Raw genomic sequence first — 17,945 nt, forward strand, 5'->3', positions numbered from 1 at the left:
ACTGCAGTCCTACAGGACGAAGGCTGGTGGGTGCCGAGGCAAGTGCTGCGAGGTAGGCAGAAGCTGGGGACAGGAACCCGAAGGATGCATAAGGGCCCTGGTCACCAATCACGGCGACTGTGAGATTAGCAGAGGAGGGAAGAAGGGAAGGAGGAAGTGAAGAGGAATGTCTTGAGGAACTTCTGGAATTTGAAGAAGTCCTGCTCAAGACAAAGAGGAAGGGGGAGGCTGTTCCATAAGCGGGAGCCAGCTTAAGAAAGGGGTCGGCCTCCGGCCCTCTCTTTAGCTAAATGCTTTACATACAGAGTGTTGGTGCTAGAGAAGCGTAGATGTCTAGAGGGAGAGTATTTAGTAAGAGAAAGTTGCAGATAGTGTGGTCCCCGGCCCCAGACAACCTTGTGGATGATGCAGAGGGATTTGAATTTGTTCTGTGCATCAACCGGGAGCCACTGAAGAGTTTTTAGGACAGGAGAGATGCAGGGCATTACCTAATTTGATCAAATTGAATTGATCGAATGGTAGATCTGGCCCCCGCTGCCCCCATGTTTTGGTATTAATGGCCTTGGGGGAAAGACGCTGTGTCCCCTGCTTCCTGAGGATTGGAGGTGGGGGACGGAAAAAAAAGAAAAGAGAAAAAAGTGGAACCTGCTGTGTTAGATCCCACCCGTGTAAGAGGGACCGAACTGACGGACGCCACAGGGTCAGAAGGATGCACATGTGCAAAAAGTACGTGGGTTGGGGTTCGGGGGGATGTATTGGAGTGGTCAGGGGGAAAGATTTACAGATTTTGGCCGCAGCAAAATTGGTTTTGCAGTGAAAGTGACTACAGTCAATTCTGCCGCCAACAATTCTGCCAAGGCCAAATTACGTAGATCCGAGATGCAGTCCCTGGGCTTAAGGCTAAGGATAAGTCTTACTGCCCTATTCTGGATTAGATGGAGGGGAAGAAGGTAGCTTCAGGAGAAGGCTATTGCAGTAGTCAAGCCTAGAGAGAACCAGGGCTCGGGTTACATTGAGCTTCTGGGGGAAAGTGAGAAAGGGAAGAATTCCTTTTAGAAGGAGGAGTTAAAAGTGGGGCTTCTTGGCAATGTCCTGAGTGTGAGAGAGGAAGGAGAGAGAGGTGTCGAAGATGACTCCAATGTGGCTGGCTTCAAAAGAAAGAGCGGGGGAAACACAGAGAAAATGCCAGATTGAGGGGAAGAAAGAGGGAGCAGGGGACCCAATGTGAAGGATCTCAGTCTTGCTGGCATTGAGGCAGAGATCGTTGGAGGTGCACCAGGACTGGATGACAGATAGGCAATGGAAGATGCAAGAGGGTCAGCAGGAAGTTTGAAGAAGAGTTGTGTGCCATCTGTGTAACACTGGAAACTGGCAAAGGAGGAAGTGAGGAGTGCCAGCTGAGCAAGTGAATTGTTAAAGAGCCAGGGGTAGAGGTTAGAGCCCTGGGGGACACCAGAGTGGAGAAGGAAATAGGTGAGGAGAAGGTGCCCAAAATGACTTGGGACGAGCGGTCAGTTAGGAAGGAGGTCAGCCAGTTCAGTGCCCACTCCGAGATACCAAGGGTATGATGGAGCCATTTTATGAGGATAGAATGGTTGTCCATGTCAAAGGCAGAGGAGAGATCGAGTAGGATGAGGACAGCTGGAGAGTTAAGATGCAAGCAGTTCTCCAAGGGTGTTCTTCACTCGCTGAACTATCTAATTGTGGCACAGTGTTGTTTAATTAATTGTGCAGTTAAAAAAACATTTATGTATATATTTAACTAACAACCTCTCCTGGTCCATCCAATCATTTTTAAATCAAATATAAGACCTCCTTTATCAGGTTTATTAGAGGTTCATGACATCTTCTTCCTGCTTCCAAGCAGTGTAATTACAAGTGTTTAGATAAAAAAAGAAACATAATCCTCAGAGCGAATGCATTACTAAATGCTTTGAAATGCACATTTAAGGATAACTAGCTGGTGATATAGCTTAGCAGGTTATGTGCTCACTGCTGAGAGCTATGTGTTTTCTCAAGATCACAGGTTTGAATCTTAGCAAGGTCTTCTCAACCATTCATTTTTCTGAGGTCAGCCAATTAATATTCATTTTGATTTCCACAAAGCATGAATTGTTATGTAAGAGTGTTTTATGCAAACTGCTTTGGCAAATGCACTATATAAGTAATGGATTATTATAAATGCCTAATTGCTACCATGAATACATTGTTAAGGGACTTCAATTCAGCACTCCAACTAAGTCAATGCCCGGTCTTGGTGGCCCAAGGGAAGCCCTTATTTATATAGTTTTATGACACATTATAATCTGGATGATAATCCCTTGTATAACGCACCTCTCTTTGAATCCCCCTGACCTCATTGAGCCAAGAAGTAGGTTTGTTTTGCAATTTAAAAGATTTATTTGAAAATTAAACAATATATATATATATATATATATATATATATATATATATATATATATATATATATATATATATATATATATAAATATATATATATATATATATATATATCACACTTTTATAAATAAATTAATATTTAATCGCACACTTATGAATATGACCGTGATCAACAATGGATAATATGACAATTGTACGCTTATTTAATCACTTAGGAGTTGGTATAGAAAGGGTAAAGTAGCAGAGAATACTTTTATGGTTTCAAGGAAAAACAATGATGGAAAGAATGCAGCACAGAAATAAACTGATATGGTTTCAACCAGGGATAATATAATCACTTTTCCCTTGTGGCAATTCACTCCCCCCATGCAATATAAGGAGATGGAAGTAAAGCACACAGTTTTCAGGAATGCAATCAAAATACAATACACATTTCAGTTCCCTCCTAGCAAGTTTAGAGCAACAGGGATGGTTTTAAAACACAGGCAAAAATACTTTAATGTGATTTGAAAGGGAGTGAAATATGCTCAAAATGATTTTAATTCCCTATAGGAGATTCAGGGTAGGTGATAGCTACTTAAGATTCGTTCAAGTCCACACTACCAATTATTCATGAGGGATTATTAGGTTGAAAACGAATTTTAGCAGTGCAAGCAAAAGCAGATATTGTGACATGTGAAGAAATTGGGCCAAATCGCAAATCGCAGCCCTTTTTCCGAATTCTATGATGCAGTTCTAGATAGGTGGACATGGTTTGAATTAGATTATTTTAAACTAAGAGATCGGTTTGCACATTTCTGGCTGAGTACTCACACTATAAATTTGAAATAGGCCGTCAAGGTCTGATCAGGTTTGGACTTGACTCCTGGTGGGTGGTTCTGAAGTCACAGCTCTCTGTGTCAGCTCTGCTCTGCTGGTCTGGTCTGGCACTCGGCACTGCATGGCGGTCTGGATCTCTGGTCTGCTGGTCTGGATCAAGTGGATTCTGGATACAGCACTGCTTTCTGGGTACTGGTACAGGGTTCTAGCCAGAATCAAACAGCTCAGCCCGGCTGTTTGAATAATTTGCAAAAGATTTTGAGGCCTGCTGAAAAAGGATTCAGCTGGTGGTCCAGGCCCCTCTGCTACAAGTTCTGAAGGCTGGATTCTAAGTTCTGCTGTCTTCTGGATATTGTCTGGTCCGGCAAAATGCTTCGCAAGAAATCAGTTTGAAATGGAAAGTGAATGTCCCTACCTGGGTCTCAATAACTCCTTTTATGTCTTTTGAGAATGGGTGTGTGCATGGGCATAACTAAGTCTGCCCCTCACAACTTATCATTGGCCAAGTTGTCCTCTCTCCCTTGATTGAGGGAAGGAAATGGAGTGTCATCGTGATGAGGTCTGTTTATGGGTCAGAGGATCCTCCCCTTTGGTTTCACTTAGAAAATCAATTTTACCCAAAACACATATTTACCAGATACACAGTTTGTTGAAATTACATATACACATCACATATTACTTCGGGTAGGTCTCTGTTCCAACTCTGATGTTTCTAAGAGCTTGGGTTAAGAAATGACAACATTTTGCGCTTTTTGGTTGGTTTCCAATATTGGACTTTTACCCAAATTTACACAGAGGTACACCCCCCTTCTGGGCATATTACAGTAATTTACTATGTCTCTAGCATAAACCCTGTGTCTGCAATATTAATAGATAGCGGGGTTCGGTCCCAGGACACCGTACAAAGTGGAGTTTGGTCTCAAATCGTGAGGGCATTTTTCATATTAAGGATCCCCAAATTGTACAATTCTGTGAGCTTAATACAACATTTTATAAGCAATTTAATCAAACATACATTTGGTGCAATATGAAATCCACAACCCAGTCTAGCCGGCCACTAGAAACTTTGTGAGTCAGAGATCACATGTCGTTCCTTCCAGGCAGAGCACTGTTTACAGATACACATCAAATCAGCATATTCTATTCAATTGAAATAGTCTATTGTGTGGACTGAGGTCAGCAGACCAGGGGGGCACTCTGCATTTGGTTAACAGAAACCTGTGATTTCCTGCCTTCTTGTGTGGAGTTCTGAGGTGTGAAGGCTTCACAGCCTCTTGGACTGTTAATTGAATCAGACTGTCTTCTGGGAACAGCAGGTGTTAAGAATTCTCATTAATCAGCAAGGCTTTGAAGTCCCAGCTAGCTCAGGATCCTTTCGCAACTCCTGAAATACAGTTCTCCTATCAGAGTTTAGATCCAATGGCGGTACTGCACCTATTTTTGGGAGCTGTCTTGAATTAATACATTTCAAAAAGAAAGGATTTTACTTGATAGTATATGATCCTTGCTTGACATGGCATTGATGTGTATCTGCAGTAGAGTAAAGTAGAACACTCAACCAGAGTGGGATTTTTGTTTGGTGGTTTCGTGCCCATGAGCTTAGCAATTTTTGACATTAATAAAAACAGATTTTGAACAGAACCATCTTTCTTTGCACTGGTGGGTGGCAGGTCAGGCGACCATTTTGGTGTGCGCAAAACTGCGCGGTTTTCCTGGATTCTGGCGCAAATGTGGGCTTTTCGGCCATCTTGGATTTTGTAGCCCACAGCACCAAATGTGTCAGCATTATAACTTGAACGTGGGTGAAGACACCCAACAAGCCCCCCCGCCCAACTGCACTTTGATTTCGAGTCGAGGGGGAGTCGAGTGCAAAGGATGTTTTGATCTACGCGCTGGTATGTCCGCATCATCTTCTTCCGATTCCGCAGATGGCACAGTTCAGCATCTTTTCCGATTCCGCAGATGGCACAGTTCAGCATTTTTCCTTCATCAGGGTCGATCGATCAGTTCTCCTTGCCAGTCCTGATGGGAGTATTGGGCGGTACCCCGGGCCCCTCGGATCTTTGCTCTCGGTCCCCGGGTCATCCTCCTTGGTCAGTCTCCATGGTTTCATCTCTCCTAGGATGACAAAGCAAAGCGGCAATACCTATTTGTAGACATTTCTCCCCCACTATTGATATAGTGGGGCGCCATATACATTTTATAAATCAAGAGACATTTACATTCTTATTTTAAAAACAAGATATAATCAGGAGACATTTGCATTCTGTTACTTTATTTTTGATATGTGGAATATTTTAGGGTTGGAGTTTTTATTGATCTGGGGCGGCCCCCTCTGGGATTCCAGAGGGTTCCTCCAGTTGTTGCAGAGTGTGCCTGGGATGGCAACACTTTAGCTGATTCATGTGGACCCACTTATCTTCCCCCTCTGCCGAACTACCTTTGGGGATGCGGATCTTGTAGGTGACTGGGGAGATCTTGTCTACAATTTCAAAAGGTCCCTTCCATGTAGGTAAAAATTTCCGCTGTTTGTCCTGGTTCCTCTGGAAATTGTATAGATAGACCCGGTCTCCCACATTGTATTCTTTCATGGTAGTCTTCAGTTTATAATGAGTTTCCATACTCTCGGCTGCTCTTTCTAGATTCCGCTGAGCATAGGCAAAAGCATGTTGGAGGTGTTTCCTTAAATTCTCAATGTATTCGTGAGTTGCGGAGGCATTTATTAATGTCTGCTCTTGGGTCCTGTGGAGCAAATGCTGGGGAAGCACCATCTTGCGTCCAGTAATCAGCTCAAACGGTGACATTTTAGTTGAAGATGAAGGGGTAGATCTGATGGCCATTAAGACAAGAGGAAATCGGATATCCCAACTTGGCCCAGAATCTGCCACAAAATTTTTTAAGATGCTCCCAATGGTTCGGTTGTATCTCTCCACTGCTCCAGAAGAGGCTGGTCGGTTAGCAATGTGTAGCTTCCTTTTAACCCCCAGTATCTCCCACATCTTTGTCATTACTTTGCTGGTAAAATGGCTACCTCTGTCTGACTCAATCCTTTGGGGTAGACCAAATCATGAAAAGATGTGGTTGATCATCAGGGCAGCTGCTGTTTCTGCCTTGCAGTTTGGGGCTGGGAGACATTACACCCATTTAGTAAATAAGCATGTCACTGTCAACATGTACTTATTCCCCTAGAGGAGCGAATCACGGGGCCTTAGAAGTCGATTTGCAAATCTAACCATGGCAGTGTCATCCCCCTCTTTTGGAGAGGTGCACGGTGTGTGAGGGATGTTGGCTGAAATTGTGCACACACAAGACACCCCTTCAAGTATTGGTCGAGGTCCTGCCCCATGTGTGGCCAGTATGCAACCTCTCTTAAGATCTCAAGTGTTGTATGAAACCCCCTATGACCGGCGGTGGCCGCATCATGGGCGTGACTTAACATCAGGCTTCGGAATGAGGTAGGGACCACCCACTGATCATGGCCAGCTTGGGATTTCCTTACCAACAAACCGTCTTGGATTCGGAAAATTTTTGGACATTTCATCAACACTCTAAGGTCCTCTTTCCCAATGTAATCGTTATCCGTCAGGGGAAAGTTCTCAGGGTCCTCAATGTGTTGGTAAAATTTACCAATTATTGGATCCCCCTTCTGAGCCATGATAACATCAGTATCTGGGGTCTCCTTACTCCATTGTGCAGTTGAAAGATCATTGTGAGCATTTGTCTTGGACCTAGTGATAGCAGTGACCTGGATTTCCCCCAACAGGGACTCAATCTCTATTAGATTCCCTTGGATGGCCCCGGTTTTGGCCATCTGATCAGCTAAGTCATTTCCAGTTTTGTCTGGTCCCTCTACTTTGGAATGACCCTTCATCTTTTTCCAGTAGATGGTCATCCCATTCACGGTGACCAGATCATCAATGTTTTGAATTAACTTCCCAAGTTTCAAGGGTTTGTTATTAGCGCATAACATGCCTCTGGTTTTCCAGTTAACCAGGTGCTCCATGAACCCGTTCCATACATAATCTGAATCTGTGATTATGACCAGTTTGTGGAGTTGATGTTGGACAGCAGTGAAGAAGGCTTGATACACAGCCATCAATTCTGCCACCTGACTACTTTGGGGACCAATTTTGTATCCAGCGGAGGGTTCTGGGGGCTCATTCACCCATGCATTCCCTACGCCGGCCACAAGTTCTTTTTCCCCGTTGTTGTCAACATGGTAAGAGCATCCATCCTCATAGACAGTGGGCATTCCCTCACACTTGCCTTCTTCAAAGACTTTGTGTGGGGAATTAAGGTATGCCTCCATGTTGTCCTTGATTTTTAGACTTTCGTCCTCGAGACAGTTTTCTCTGGCACAATCATGCAAGTCAGCCAGACCTTGCTCGAGGGGACTCTTCTTGTTTTGGCCATATCTGACCTCCACAGGAAAGCCTTGCATTGACAGAATCCAGGAAGTAATTCAGGAATTACTCACATTTCCGGCCCAGATTCTGTCACTTTGGAGATATTGCAGAGGCTGGTGTGGAGTCTCCACTATGATGTGTTCCCCATGGATAAACGGGCGGTAATTCTTCAATGCCCACACCGTTGCCAGGAGTGCCTTCTCACAATCGTTGAATTTTTCCTCCACAGAGGATAAAGTTTTACTCGCATAGGAGATTACTTTATTGATCTTGTCATGCTTTTGATATAATACTGCAGTCAAGCATGTATTAGAGAACCCTGCCTCCAAGATAAACTCCTTGTTTCTGACAGGGTAAGCTAGACACTGCACTTGTGAGAGGCTTCTTTTCAGCTGTCTTACTGCCTCGGATTGTTTTGGACCCCATTCTCACTTGACCCCCCCATTCAAGAGATGAATCAAGGGTCTGGTGATCTCTGCGTAGCCCTCAATGAACTTTCTGCTGTAATTAGTCAGTCCAAGGAGGCTCCTTAGTTCCCGCAGGGTTGTGGGGTCTTTCAGTTTCTGAAGTGCTTCCACTTTCTTTCCCTGGGGACAGAGACCCTGAGGAGTAATCTTATGCCCCAAGAAATTAACACGCGTTCTACACCACTGTGCTTTCTGAAAGGAAAGTTTTACTCCGGCGGCCCTCAACTGTGTCAGAACATAACGGAACTCCACTATGTGTTGCTCCACAGATGAACTTTTGATGAGGACATTATCTACATAAGCCAGGTTACCCCTTGCACCCAGGTCGGGCATGGCCTTATGTAGGAAAATGTTGAATTAATTGCCGGAGTTAAGGTATCCTAAGGGAGTCCGGGTCCATGTGTACTGCTGGCCCCCAAAGGTAAAAGCCAGCTTGTATTGGTCCTCCCTACTGACAGGCACAGTCCAGTATCCATTGGTCAGGTCTAATGCAGTGAATACCTGTGACCCCTGGATCTGGGCCAGCCCTTGGTCAATGTAGGGAAGAGGCCATCGGGAAGTATGGACCCATTTGTTGAGCTCCCTAAGGTCGGCGCAGAGTCTCCACTGGCCGTTTAGCTTCAATATTCCCAGCACCGGATCATTGAAGGTGCTGTGAACTGGACGGATTATCCCCCGGGACTCAAGGTTCTTAGTTATTTCAGTGAGGGACTCCATGGATGCGAGAGGCATGCAATATTGCTTCACAAACACTGGAGTCATGCCAGGGTCCATGGGAATTGTTGCTGTGTGGATGTCGGTGCGACCACAGTCATATGAGTCTACCGCAAAGAGATCTTGGAAATCCAAGAAAACTTGTTTCAACTTTTGCTTCTGTTCCAGAGTCACACAGGCATCAGCTAGGTTGACTCTCTCTTCCACCATCTGCCTGAAGCCTGGAAAGTCTTCTGGTTTTGCTATCTCAGCGGCCTTCTCCAGCTGGGTGGAGAAGTCCCTGGTCAGAGTGCTGATTTGGACTGAAGGCTTCAGGTGGGAAAGGCAGCCCTCATGGACCTGGAAAATTACCTCATCCCTCCTGAAGTCACAAGTCACATCTTCCTTACCATAAGGGCAGGAAGTGTACAACAGGAAGTTCCCCCCATGCCGGGTAAAGGTCCTGTCTGGTGTTGTATTGTCATCGCTATCACTGTCAAAACAGTGTCCTTGGGGATTGGTCCTAACAGTTAATTTCCTAAATCAATGGAGAAATGTCGGTCATCAACCACCATTCCAATAATGGTGCCTGCGGCTAGAGTAATACTCTTTAAGTCGCTTTTATCCACCTCTATTGGAATGGTGTCATGTTCTATGTTGACTAATGCTTTACCCCCAACCCTTGCTGTTGGAGAGAAGCATTTAGATGAATATAAGCATCAGGGTTTTTCAATTTTTGTACTCTTTTAACTTTCACTTCCAGGGAGAATTGTCGGGTCCTTTCTGGAATGGTGACTTCCTCTTTAACCTGAATTTCAACTGCATAAAGTAGCAATTGAGCTGACCTAAAAGCTTTTTCAGGATCATCAAAGCCCATGGGATTATCCGCTAATCGGGACCAAGCTTTGAAGTTTATTAGGTCCAAACTAATGGCAAAGCGATTGAGAATGTCACTGCCTAAGTAAAAGGCAGCAGTGACGTCTCGCATGACCCAACAATTATGGACTATGCTCTTGTTGCCAATGGAGATTTTGAGCATACACATGATTGGCAGGAGTGGTTTGGAATTGGGTGTTTCCAGATCCATTTCCCGTTTGTCTATCAGTTTGAATGTGGGAATGGCTGGATCTTTTGGGAGTTGGCGGAACATGGCTTCGCTGATGAAGCTCTTACCGTTGTTCACACACACTTGGGCGAAAACAGAGCCCTACCCATCATTTAACTGAACAGGGATGAACAACTGCTCTCCAATTTGCTGAATATCAGCCAGGCTCTGAGCTGATTTTACATCTTTCTGAACTATCGGAGTGGGAATGTCTGATTGTGGATTAGTAAATAATTTCAGTGTGTTTCCTTCCAGTGTGGAATACCACCTTAAACTTGAAGGAAGGTTGATTTTCAGAAATAGAGAGGACCCCCCATCACCAGTCTGTTGTCCTACTGCTATTACTGTCACGTCTGGAATTTGGTTGTTCTGGAAGTGAAATTCTACTTGGTCGGATTTTTGTTCAACCATCTGGCAGGTGCCGTTTAAACTAACATGGTTGACGCTCTTTTTTAATTATATTGGTCGGCTAGCCTGGGTCCAGAGGACCTTGTTTACACAATCGATTAGGAGTGACAACCTTCTCAGGAGGTCATTCCCTAGTAAACAAGGGGTGCCCTCTGGAGTCACTACTATGACCGGGTGTTTCACCTTGTGTCGCCCAATTTTGATGTCCAAATCTGCAGTCCCCTCGATGGGAATTTCCTTCCCGTCAAAGTTCTGAAGTTGTCCAGGAAGAGAGGTGAGAGGAATTCGGTAATTCTCCCCCCTTCCTGCATTTAGTTCATCAAAGGCCCTTTTGGACAGAAGGGTAGCTTGGTATCCAGTGGCCACCAGTGCCAAAATTATACCCTGCCCCTGTACTTGTACCGGGGCATAGTATCTTCCCTCCTTCTCCTCAAGGGGGCACAGATAATGCACATTTTTGGACAACTGGTGGGCTAATATTCTGGTTTTGGACATTGAGAGAGAAGAGATTTGGGCAGAGTTCGGCAGGGAGATTTGGGAATCTGAAAGAAAAAGTTGGTAATTGGATATTGATGCGGTTTTGGCTTCCCCTGGTTCCGGTTCTGGGCCGCCCTCCCCTTTTGGGAGGCAGTCACCCGGATGGGTTTGAACCAGGGGTTTTCGGTATTGTTGGTTCTGGGATAGAATGATGGTCGGCAACAGCTCAATCCCCACATCTACCCAGTCTATGGATGCGGTTTTGGGTTCCCCTGGTTCCGGTTCTGGGCCGCCCCCCCTCTTTTTGGAGGCAGTCACCAGGATTGGTTTCAACCAGGGGTTTTCGGTATTGTTGGTTCTGGGATAGAATGATGGGCGGCGACAGCTCAATCTCCACATCTACCCAGTCTGGATTGGAATCCCTTGGGACCCATTTTTCCTTGGGAGGAGTTCCCCCATCTCTGAAGGAGAAGATCCTTTTCCAGGATCCTCTGAGGATCCCTCTCCTTCAAATTGGAAGACCTGTACCTCTTCCACAAAATGGGTCTGTTTGGGTCCTTTGTTTCTCCTACCTCCTCTCTGCTCCTTGGGTGGCAGACTTTCAGGGGTAGGAGATTTTGTTTCCGGTTCCTGGGTTTCCAGGGGCTGTTCACAAGTGGGGAAGGAAGCTTCCTCCAAGGCTTTACACCAAGGCAACATCACAAGTCCTTTGCCATCCGGCTAAGTAGAACGAGAGGCTCCCTGTGTATAGTGGATAGTCTAAGTGAAAACCCTGCAGGTTAGGTCTGAAGGAACCCGTGCTTTCCCCCACAAACCCCTTCCCACTTCTACGAACAGCTAATCGGAGGAACAGCACAGAGAGGCAGTAACAAAGGCAGTGATCCCGAGCGTCCAGAGAGGAAGAAAATGCGAACGGTGAGTGAAAAAACACTAAATGCTTTGGCAAAAAGTTGCATGCCTTAGAACAAGTAAGGGAAGGTAACAGAGGGAGGTGGGACAAAAAATAATGACAGAGTAAGAGTATAATATATATATAAGGGGAAAATATTGACTTGAGGGTGTTCGAGCAATAGAGAGATACCGGGAGGATAATCGAGAGAATAGAGAGAGATACCGGGAGGATACCCGAGCAAGAAGTATACGCCCAGATACCTAGGTTTTAATATAGCACTAGAAGAAGCCTGCATTTAAAGTCCTGAATGAATAAGGCAATATAGGAGACCAGAATCGATTAAAGGTGAATCTGAAAGAAATGGGCTTTCATTCCATGTCAGAATAATACATAGGGGCAGAAATGCATCTGAGGAAGCAGATGGCATGAGACTCTGTCTATTCTGTCGTGTCTGTCTTGTGTTTTTCTTTTTTTTTCTGACATCACAAGGTACGAACATTTTGGAGGGAATAGCATGAAAATTGCATGATTGAGTAGACAAAATGTTGTATGACATGAATTGATGGTTGTTTGAAAATGTAAAAGTGAACATTTTTGTGAAAAAAAAATGGGATTGGAGCTTGCAACGATTGATGCTCGCTCAAATTGTTGATTTTGTTTGAGAAACGTAAAGCATAATAAAGTGTTATATAAAGATAAGATAACCAGGTTAAACATGGAAGACGTTACACTGTTAGTACACTTGTGCAAATAGTTGCCAAAACATGCACCTAAGCTGAAAAAGAACAGTGCAAAATGGGTTAAAGGAACCACCCACAAAATGTTTATGCCATGTCCCCAAGGCGGATCGCTATCTAAAACGGTCCTACAACACATGACGACATATTTGCACGCCACGTATACTGGCAAAAAGTTAGATAAACACCTAGCTAGTTTAGAGCTTTGGAAGATGTACCAAGAGGAAAAGGAGGAGGAGCCACCATTAGATTGGATACTTAACATATGCACAGAGGGGCATGAAACGCCTTCTGCGCCACCCGCCCCATCTGAAACAAAAAGCGAAGCCAGTAAAGATGAAGGATTATACCCTTTGAGGGAGCTTAAAGCAGCCACAGGGTATAGCAACCCGTCATATGAGTAACCGACGCAAAGTAGTGATGAAAGCCCAGAGAAAGACAGAGACAGACATATCACCTCTAGAGTCCCGAGGGACAAGGGGAGGTGCGAGAAAGAAAAAGGAGATCAAGCACAAGCAAGTACATCTCTAGATAGGAGTAGAGAGGAAAAGAGATGGAAAGGAGATGAGGACAGGACTGATGAGATGGCATTCACACAGAAGGAATGGATGGGAGGTCAGAATTTATTGAAACTTGATTGTAAAGGCATTGAGGACGTGAGACAAAAGGGAGAGCTAGACTATTCAAAGAGGAAAGAGAAGGAAAAGGAAAAAGGATTGAGAGACGAAAGAATCAGGAAAAAGGACAGACAGAAACAAGAGCAGTTGTATCACGGAGAGCAAAAAAGGAAACGCAATCATAAGCCAAGAACAGCTAATGATCAGGATAGCCAGGAACAAGAGAGAATAGAAGAAGAAGAAGAAAAGATACGGGAGAAGAGAATATAAAGACGAAAGGATGAGGAAATACGAAGGGCAAATAAACGAAGAGATGCGAGAAAACAGGAAGAAGATATGGTCAGAGAGGAAGCAATGAAGCGCAGAGAGTTCGATGATGACATAGAGTGTAAGCGAAGACAGAGAGCACAGGATCTTGAATATCGGGAAAGGGAGTTTAAAAAACCTGATCCAGTAGTAATAATAATAATAATAATAATAATAATAATAATAATAATTTAGCATGTATGTAGCGCTACAAACCCTCAGGTATCTGAGCGATGCTTATTATTACCCACGGTGTGTGTTTCTCATTTATCAACCTCGGAAGGATGAAAGGCTGAGTTTGGCGCTGCCGAGATTCAAACCTGCATCAGCAGGCTCTGCACAGATGTCAAAGCGAGCGCTCTACTCGCTGTGTAGACTGGGAAGACATAAAAGAATTCTTTCCTGAGTACGATTTAGTACCAGACGTCTAGGACAAATATGAAAGATGACTTCGACACCAGAAACATCGGAGAGACGATCGATGATGGTATGGGGTTAGAACAGATACCCCAAAGGAGAGGAGAGGACAAGTGTCTTGAGAGCACTCAGTTGTATGACACTGAGGACGCCTCTTGAAGTAGCAGAAATAGAGAGCTGTCCCTAGACGTTAAACAGGAACGAGGAAGATGAGAGGAGTTGCACGAGTTGGGCACAGACAATATCAAACGCAGAAAGAGGAATATGAGGAAAAAGAATATGAGAGAAGACGCAAAAAACACTTCTATAGAAGAAAGGGAATAAGATTATCAGATTACAGTGAGTCTGCACCTAAGGCATCAGAGTCAGCCACACAATCAGACTGACACGAAGGGGTATCTTATGGTCAGAGGGGGTGTCTCCACCACCATATATGAGCAGACTTATGACATTGCCAGGTAGACAGTGATGCAGGGATATTACCCCTGCAGTGGATAGAAAAATGATGAGTGAGGAAAGGAGTGCCATGTGTTACAATTCCTGTTACTCGAAAAAGGAGGAACGAGGCCACAGTATATACCTTGGCCACACATGGATCGAGAAAATCTGAAAAACTAAGCTTCCAATGTTGACATCGGGAGCCGAAAAATGAATACATGAGCTAGAAAAGATGACGGGAGGGAACACGTTAGCTATCAGGGATATTAAGTGTCTTTTAATCTCCATACTTGGTGATAGAGCAGATGATGTGTGGATACGTGCAAGTTACCCTGTCGTAACTACAGTTAATACTGCACATGATGGAGCTCCGGTTAACAATTGCAGAGCCGCGGTATGGAAAGCATTACAATTGCTATACCCGGATACTTCTGACAAGGGAGCTATAATGACACGTAAATGAAGGAGTCGGAGGATCCTTTGCTTTACATCCAGAATTTCCAAGACGCATGGGTGTTGGAAACTCGCAAATCTTGGGGGAAGTCCATACCCGTGTTTTACCATATATTATACCAAGGGCTGCCAGATCAGGTATAGAAGCAGCTCAAGAAATTGGTAGGAATTGAGGCCAAACCGTGGTCTGAAATACAGTTGACCATAGCTCACTATTGCAGGCTGCTTCAAGAGAAAAATCACAAAAAAGACGCTGCACGAAAAGCTGAAGAGGCAAAATTAGTGCAGAAAAAATTGTTGAAATATGCCATTGAAGGGGCAATGATAACTAGCGCAGATGGCTCGAACATAAAGCAGGTCAATAATCAAAGGCAGGTTGATCAAGGCAATAATGGGTTTCACCCCAGAGGTAGAGGCCTTCAATGAAGAGGTTTCCACAGTAATCATGGAGGTTTCCAGAGTAATCCGGGAGGTTTTCAAAACATGCAAACGGCAATCAGGATATGTCAAATGGGCAAATATTCAGACCACCGCCAATATGTTGGACATGTGGGATGACAGGGCATCTAGCACGCACATGCAGAAGTCAAGGCATGGTGCAAAATGACCAACGAACAAGAGTAGGGGTGATGAATCCACCTGTGTTTTTACATCAGGGTGGAAATGGAGTTGCACAAAATCACACGGTGCAACAGCAAGCGCCGGGAGCACAGCAAAGTTTGCAACCTCAGAATATGACAAATTTTCCGCAAGGACAGTCTCAACAGTCGACGAAGCCACTGTTATAGACAGCAAACATGAGAAATAACACTAGTGATGGAGGAAGTCCATTCACTCAGCATGGGACAAAGTTATATATAGATTAGGACAGCTCACTGGGAAACCTGATGTGTTCTATCCTATCAGTGACACAAAACCCTCATGAGGAACCAAGGGTAGATGTGCTTATAGGGGATAAGGAGTATTATTTCTTAGTTGACACAGTTGACACAGGTGCAACACGCTTGTGGATACGTGAAGGCAAATTTCTTTTTTATCCAGTGATGCCATAAATACTCAGGGCTTCACAGGAGCAACAAGTCATATTCCTTTTACAAAAGAACTTCCAGTTTCCATAGGAGAATGTGACATGAATGTGCCACTGCTATATTCAAGGCAAACCCCAGTAAATAAATTGGGATGAGACCTAATCACAAAGTTAAACATGACAATCTCGTTCACGGAGAAGGGCATAGTATGTTCAACTCCAGGAATGCATTATTTGAACGTATGCAAAATGATTAGAGCATACGCAGGACAAACGGCTATGAGAGCTGTTCCATTGGAACCAGAAACATTTGCGTATGGAGTGAGTATATTAATGGAAAAACACAAAAAGGGGACATTGGAGAAATGAGATCAAAACATTTATTACAAATGATAATACCCACTCTTGTAAAAAAAAATATATATATTTATTTATATGTAACCTACAAAACTTCTTGATGTTCTCAACATCCACATTTATAAACCACCATTCATTCCATCATTCATTCACACTCTCAATGTATACATAAATTCTCCACACCTAGGGTGTTCTATCCACCTAGAAACATATATATTTACATGAATTACAACACTTCTTTATAGTTTAAGTAAGTGTTCATACACAAAATCAAATAGCATCCTGCTTGTTTGATATAACTCGACATATGTTTCGGTCGTCAAGGAATGGGCTCCTAATTTGGACCTGTCGATATAGGCGACCTTCTTCAGGAGTCGGATGGTTCAATTGCAACCACTTCGTAATGTCAAAAAGCTGGGGGATGTCATCAAACATCAATCTACAAATAAACAATATGCAATGTGTCAAAATTCTGATCTCTCATTTAAAAAACACAGGTACAACTTGTGTGTTTATCTCCATTAATATATATACAGATTGACACTCACCTCCACACAAAAAAATGGAGTTGTGTGTCAACGGTGGAGTTTATCCTGCAGTGGTGATAGATTACTCTGCACCAAGACTGCAATGGAAAGAGAGGGACAAGGCATTTCAATCAGCCTCCCTCATGAACATAGTCAAGGCATGTCAACATTAACTTACTTAATGTGCACTCAAAAGACACACTTTCTTACGTAATAAATAATTCAGGTATGTGGGTGTCTTGCACATGGATCACACATTCCAAATGTGTAGAATTCAGGAAAGAACGTCCTTAATCGCTTTAGGATTCAACACAGAGATTGTGCATGTGAGCCTATCTAATGCACTCAATCACAGATTCAAGTTTGTCACTACCCATATAGTCACCTCACCTCATGTATTGAAATCCGGGAATAGATTATTCTTTTTCCTGAGATGCTTTATACACTCCTCACTGGTTTGTGTATGTATTCCTACAAAAATATAGGACAGTATCACTCTACTGGTTGTGCCTGTCTACAGGCATTTACCCTCTTGTTGCACCCGTAGTAGACCATGATTTAATGTTAGCTCCCTCGTAGCATCATTGTGGTTTTACTGGGATAATCACATTTTGTTCAAATCACCCAAATCCCTGTTTTTTTATATAAATAAATGGGGTCACTGTCTGCCTAAATCCCAGAACAGTACCCTGATATCAAGGAAATACTATGGTTCGCATGTATACACATTACATCCTTCCACTTCTTGATTTCCCTCGCGAGTTCTCTATATTTATTTGCGGTTTTACATGTGACATTTATGAATTGTAAGATCATGTATATTAGTAATTCAATGATGTTGAGGGTGAATACCCTTACGCGGGATGCATTCGCACTCAAATGCTATCCATGCATGCCATTTGACACGCGGGGTTAAACAGAGCATTCTAACGCTCATCGCTTCTCTGTTTACTCAGAACTCCCGCCAGAGTCGGCGTCGTAATATGTCCTTACCCCAGAGCAGACAGGAACGCACATCTTACTTAGCGCTGTTTTTTCTTTTCTTTTCCTACTATGCCTCGCTCAATACGCTTCACTGTCTACTGCTCACCCCGACACACACAGAAGATCGTGGGCGTGGCTAGCTTATATAGGCCATAAACATGGCCGAAGGACTAATTTCCCTGTAACTCAAAGGTTTCTGGGACATGTAGTGATCGTGTGTCACCACTGAAATGATGGAATTCACTCATTTACACCGCCAATGTGAATTGTGTTTACTGTTTTGCACTGGGGAGATGCTGCCCCACTCAGTTATATTATGAAAGTGGCCCCTTACATAAACACCGAGTGCTCTACCTCAGTGTGAGGCACAACAAACTTTGTGAATAAATTAAAAAAAGAGGGATTGTTCCGTGAC

Source organism: Ambystoma mexicanum, chromosome 5q (assembly GCF_040938575.1).
Source record: "Ambystoma mexicanum isolate Mex_15411 chromosome 5q, UKY_AmexF1_1, whole genome shotgun sequence".
Classification (NCBI taxonomy): Eukaryota; Metazoa; Chordata; class Amphibia; order Caudata; family Ambystomatidae; genus Ambystoma; species Ambystoma mexicanum.